Below are 6,922 nucleotides of genomic sequence, written 5' to 3'. Positions count from 1 at the left end.
ACACACACACACACACACACATGTATGTATGTATATATGTCATTCACTTTATTTCAAAATTTCTTGCCAATAGAGAAAGTATCGTTTTCTAACCTAGGTTCAAAGCTCCTTCATGGAATTTTAACACCCACAGTGTATGCATGTATGCATGCATGTATGTGTGTGTGTGTAACGCACAGGCCATTGCATATTAGCAATTGCTGTCCAAATCATACAGTATGCTGTGATACGTGCTGTATCTCGAAATGAAAGTTTGTGGAGTTGTATTTGCATCAGTAAGAGTAAGAAGGGTGAGATATCAGAAAGTACGGTATTAAATGGTTTCTGAATTCGATCCCTGACCCACCTTATATGAATTAGAAGTTGTAAGTCTATAAAAACCTAATATTTGATTGTCTAGTAACGGTGATTCGGAGTGGACTGATTTATCGTGTATCTATTCTAGACCAATATGTGTTTGTTAACATGTGTTCTCATCGGTATACTTTTATATAAGCACAAGCGTTAATATAAGTGTAAGATTTGTCTGTGTGAATGTGTGTATGCATTCTTCTCTACTTTGGCAGTATACATACTAAAATTGAAATGATACATGATATAGAGAATATTATCATAGCCAAGGAGCAAGGATGATACGAACATTTGTGAAGCAATATAAATTCTCAATATTGCTCTCGTAGCATGGGCACATCTTGGAGGCTGAAAAAATGAAAACTTAATAGAGGATGAATACAGGCTGTTTTCAGTTAATATTTTGGCATGGTCAAGGCGGCAAGCCAGCAGAAACGTTAGCACGCCGGGCGAAACGCTTACGTTCTTAGTTCAAATTCTACCGAGGGCGACTTTGCCTTTCATACTTTAAGGGTGGATAAATTAAATACCCGTTGCGTACTAGGGTCGATCTAATCGACTGGTCACCTTCCCCAAAATTCCCAGCCTTGTGTCTAGAGTGGAGAAGAATATTTTGTCATGAGTTAAATAATACAACCCTCAAAGAGCTAATCTACTTCCCTGCTTAAGAACACGCTATAGCACTTTAGAACCTTTGTCTCAGTATACTGAGTTTGAAGGATCCGCGCTAGGTCGTTGATGCCTCGATAACTTGATATCACGACATATTTACTTCTAGGAGTCGTTTTTTATTCCTCCGTCACTTACTTTTACGACTTTCATCTCGTGTACGATGTTTTTCGTTCTTTGGAAGTGTTGTACGCATTTATTATTTTTTTTTTATTCTGTAGTATTGTAATGAGAAAATAATTGTTAAAGGTTTTGTAAAGTGTGAATAATTGTTCAATGCTGAAATAACGCAATATTTTAGCAATTGTTCAAGCTTGAATTATTATTGAAAACTCAATATGTTTCCAAGACGAAGAATATTATGTCTTTAAAGGTTAAGAGAGATGAATAGATCTAACATTTGGTTGTAGACAGTCAACTAACTTGATCGGTGCATTTTATCTTTTTCTTTTCTACTTTTGTCTTCTCGTTTTTTATTCATTGATTGCTCACAGTTTGGATTCAATGCTTTGAGATGCCTAGTGCCTGCCATGTTTCAGCTGTAAAAAGGAATATAATTTATGGCTTCAACCTTAGCCATGATACTGCAGAAAAATAAATTAAATTTCATGTTTTTCTAACGGCTATTTTCAGGTGGAGAGGTGTGCTACGGTTCAGTCATTTCATAGTATTGATTATTGCTGGAAATGAGGTTTTATTATAGTAAAACAAATTTTAGTTTCGAGGTCAATTACACCATATCTAGCAATAATGACAAGCTTAAAATAAAATCACCATCACTACCGCTTATACTACTACTACCACTACTACTACTACTACTACTAATACTGCTGCTGCTGCTGCTGCTGCTAATACCACTACTGCTAATAATAATAATCATTTCTGTTATAGGCACAAGGCTTGAAATTTAGTAGGAGGTGACTAGTCGATAATGTAGTCTCCGGTGTTTCACTGGTACTTAATTTATCGACCTTGAAAGGATGGAAGGTAGAATCGACGTCGGAGGAATTTGAACCCAGAATGTGAAGACATGAAATATCGCTAAGCACTTCGCCCGGGCTATTAACGATTCTTCCAGCTCACCGCATTACTACTACTACTACTACTACTACTACTACTACTACTACTACTACTAATAATAATAATAATAATAATAATAATAATAATTAGGGTGGTCGATGGGAAAGGAGAAGTAGCTATAGAGATTGATATGGAAGGATAGGTAGCTATAGAGGTTGATAGGGAAGAAGTAGCTCAAGGGGTTCGATGCGGAAGGAGTAGTTCTAAAGAGGGTGGGGGTCGATGGTCGTAACATTTTGTCAACTCCTTGTCTAATGCAATATTTTTCATTTTCTGTATTTTTTGTTCCTCACTATATACGTTTCCATTCTTCTGAGGTTTTCAAATTGATTCCCTCAGAAAGAGATTTTCGGGTAGGGGGAGATATGTAGTTGGAGAAGGGGGATAAATGCGGAATTGAAATGCCTGTGTTTATGTATATAATCTGGTTGACTGGTTGAATTGTGTGGGTAGTGTCTCTTTAATATTTTCCTAGGTTCTGTTGATACTGAAGCTGAGCTTTCTGGTCGTTCCTTTGGTGCTTCTGTACTTAGAATTCTGGTGTATCTGATAACCTTTCTCCTGTTGTTGTTGATATTTCTGTTGTGTTAAAGCAGCTGAAGGGCATTTCTTCAAACTTTTTTCTGTGGTGCATGTAATATTCATTGTTTGTGTCACCATATAATATGGCATTTTATCTTCTGCCTTCAATTGCTATGAATAACTGAAAGCTATTTCAGAGTTTGATGAATTCAGGGAAGGTTTTGTTGTTTTCATGATCTGTTCGGAAAATTATTAGGTTGAGTAAAAAGTAAGCAACGTTTTGAACCACGAAGGATTTGTACCCGATTTTCGCAGAGTTTTGAAAGCTTTTTAAAACATGTTTTTGCAATTATCTGATAACACAGACATAGACTTGCCCAAATGAATCAGTAAATTTACAGTTATATTTTTTCACGGTTGTTACAATCATCTGAAATGGAATTGTGAAAGGGTGATATTCGAGCAATTTTGCTATTCAACTTGAAAAAAGGACGTAAAGCAGCTAAAACTGCTCGCGGTATGAACGAAACATTTGTTTAGGAAATGACAAGTGAGTGGTCAGCTCGAATATGGTTTAAACGATTTCGCAGTAGAGACCCGGGCCTTGAAGATCGTGAGCGTAGTAGACGTCCATCTGTCATCGATGACGGTCAAATAAAGACTGTCAGTAAAAAACAATCACGTACAACTACTCGAGAACTGGAAAAAGAACTTCAAGAAAACAGCCTGAAACCATTTGCATGCGATCGGAAAATCAAAAAAGCTCGACAAATGGGTACCACACGATTTGAATGAAAATCAGAAAATGCGCAGATATGAAATTTGCTCGTCGCTTCTCCGTAATCTGACCGATCCATTTCTCGAACGTATTGTAAGTTGCGATGAAAAGTGGATTCTGTACAATAATTAAAAAAAAGATGTTCTTCGCAGTGACTGGACCAAAATGAAGCACCGAAAACTGTCACTAAAACCGAGCTCTTCAAAAGGAAGGTCATGTTGACTGTTTGGTGGTATACTGTTAGTCTCATCAACTATAACCAGTTAAAACCCGGAAAACCCATTACTGCAGAACATATTACCATGAAATTGATTGCCAAATTCAACGACAAACCGCTACTCTTCTGTGCCAGATTGGTCAACATAAGAGGGCCATTCCTTCATGACAATGCTCGACCGCACGTTTCACTAATGACGCTCCAGAACTTGAGAGAACATGACTACAAGGACCTTCCCCACTCATTCCCCAGGCCTTTCTTCTACTGACTACCACTTTTTCAAGCACCTTTATAGTCTCCTGCAAGAGAAGGAGTTCAAAAATCAAACCGATACTGAAAATAGGTTGAAAGAGTTCATCAGCTCCAGAACCCCAGATTTCTATGTTACTGGAATAAACAAACTCGTAACTCGTTGGCAAAAACGTGTTGATTATAACGGTACTTATTTTGATAAGTAACATTTCTGCATATTTGAAATATATTGAGATGAATTTCATGTTTCAAAACATTGCCAACTCAAAATTGTTTTACTCAGCGTGACGGTTCCTTCCTAGTAGCTGACTGGTTGTAATTCAGCTACATTCTTTTTAAATCTCTCCGACTGAAAAGTGTTGCAATTCAGGAACAGATCTTCGCATTATAGAGATTTCAAAAAAAAAAAAAAAAAAATCATTCGTCGAGTGTTTAATATGAAACGTTGTTTTCACTGTGTCAAACCTCTTCTGCGGTGTCGTAGGATTTCATGCCCCAGGATAGCTTATGAACTTTTCAATCTCGGTCTGAATTGCTCACTAAATCCATTCCCTTTGAGTTGAATTCATTTCTATAATATCGTTCAGGTTTAGGTTACGTATTGAATTTGATGCACTGTTTAGATAAATTATTCAGACATTTTTGCAATGATGAAATTTGGCATTTCTAAGTTATTCACCCAACCTCCAGTTTTCTGTATAGATACGCAAGCCTATTTCCATTTCGTTTGCCATCCTCTGTATTTACTGTCGTTATTGTATTGAAGTTTGTGCTGATGATGGAACTGGTAGATGTCATGTTTGATTCAATGATCTAGTTGTCTTGCTTGTCACTGCTGTTGTTGTTGCTAGTATTTCTAGCAGGCAGAGGTAGCGTGGCAAATTATGTTCATTGTGGCTTTTTGAAAATATATCTTCAACCTCGATGTGAGAAGTCCTGTTATGCCCTTTTCTCCCATTTTTCGAAGAGGCAATTTCAGTTAATAAACTTTGAAAAAATTATCTAAAGGGATTTAATTGTAAAATGGTAAAACTAAAACTAAGATTACTAGGTGCAAAGCAAGAAATTTGATGTCAAATTGTAAGCTACGAAACGATGTTTTTCCATTTACAAATATCACAACAAAAATAATTCTGTCTTCTATAAGATCAAAGCCTGAATTATTTGTTCGAGTGCAATTCGATTATTCGAGTCGATTGTATCAACTACAATCACCAATCGGTAATTAATTTATCAATCCGAAACCGTAAAATGCAAAGTCTACTGTGGCAGCATTTGGACTCAGAGAGTAAAACGAGAAGGAATATCGCTAAGTAGTTTTTTTTCTTCTTGGTCACCATTACAAAAAAAATAGCTTCTAACAATGAAACAAGTCCGTAAATTTTGGGAGAGATGTAGATTCGATTAGTTTTTATCCTCATACATCTCTCGTAGTTTCATTTTCTCGACTCCAGAAGAATAACAGATCAGACAATGACAGGATTTAAACTAAGAAAATCGTGAAGTAATACAACTAAATTTTATCATAATCATGAATTACTTCCAATTATTTTTATCAGCCTGTAATCAACATATAAACTTTTTGCACAGGAAGCATATTCTTGTTTTCTGTGCCATTACAACACTCCATAAATTTTGTAGACTTTTCTCAATAAATAACAGAAGAAAAAAAGAAAAAGAAAAAAGGATTAAAAAAAGTAGTGATATAACGATTTCATACAAAATGTACCAAAAACGACATTGCACATAGACTACATTAGCGGTATGGAAAAAACATCAAGACACGATATTCAGTTTTTTTAGTAACACGTAGGTATACCTTGTGTTAGAATTATAGATAACTACGTTAAAGCATAATGACAAAGCCATCCTTTTTGATGATAAGTATGAATAATAATTAGTATCGTCAAGTCTATATTACTTTATAATGTTTTTGCGCAATATAAGACTTCAAGACGTTTTGATATAGTTATTTGCTGAAAGGTAAGGCATATTGCGAAGAAAAATTACACAAACATCTACGAGAGAAAATATAAAAATCAGAAAACAAAATACTAACACGAATGATATCGAAATGGTTGCTTTTACATGGAAATATGTAACACCTATATTTTTTACAGCAATAAAATATGGAAGGAGTTCGCAATTACGGTATAAAGAAGTCTGGAGAATATTGAATCGAATAAAAGATTTAATTATCATATTACATACGACAAACTCGACGTAAGATTCTTGATAAAATAAATTCAAAGTATTAATGCATATCAACTTCAAATGTACGCATATATTTATATTTATTATACCCATACAGACAACCTTACAGAGTTACAGTCGTATACGTATAGATATATTCATTTATACTTACACAGGCACAAATGACAAACACATGAATATACATGTCTATGTTAATATGCATCTAATGAATATAAATGTCGGAAAATATTAAAAAAAACAAAACAAAATAAAAATGTATTACGTCTCAAGATGGCTATATTTACATAGATATACCAGCTGCTTATATCTACTTCTAAACGCTCACATACATATAAAGGCTAACAGACAAACAGCTTGATACACAGTGTGACACACATAAACTTTGCACACACAGAAATGGACATAAACATATTTAATAACTTGTTTTGCATACTTGTATACTTAAATACACTAAACACTCAATGAACACAAAAGACTCAATAGTGGATGTAGATTTAAGATATTACTTATTAATGTTGAATGTTTGCTAGAAGTCTCTCTAATATTCGCTTTGAGAAACCAGAACAAGCAAAAGTTCAAACTAAGCAGTCATTATTGATAATAAGTATTTATCTGTTAGTCACTTTTTTCTCGGAAATCGCGGGCAATAGTGACGTTGCTTTGTAAGAATCCATTGAATTGCTGACTGTGGCATTAACAAGTTAGTGTCGAACCAGACGCAGAAAACTCCGTTGACGGACGAACGAAAGATGGTAGTATCCTATGCTGATATATCTGTACCTAAAGCATTATCAATGGCATCTAACTATTTACCTACCTACCTACCTACCTACCTACCT

General features: G+C 35.1%; 1 non-coding gene across 1 annotated transcript; it reads left to right on the top strand.

Annotated features, from left to right (window-relative positions):
* The first annotated feature begins 554 nt into the window (after positions 1–554).
* On the top strand, positions 555–664 carry LOC128248636 (U6 spliceosomal RNA). Its single transcript, XR_008264811.1, has one exon. It is a non-coding gene; the product is annotated as a U6 spliceosomal RNA (small nuclear RNA).
* The last annotated feature ends 6,258 nt before the right edge of the window (positions 665–6,922 follow it).

The sequence above is a fragment of the Octopus bimaculoides genome, chromosome 8 (genome assembly GCF_001194135.2).
Source record: "Octopus bimaculoides isolate UCB-OBI-ISO-001 chromosome 8, ASM119413v2, whole genome shotgun sequence".
In the NCBI taxonomy this organism is placed as follows: Eukaryota; Metazoa; Mollusca; class Cephalopoda; order Octopoda; family Octopodidae; genus Octopus; species Octopus bimaculoides.
This window is presented reverse-complemented; position numbering and strand designations above follow the sequence as displayed.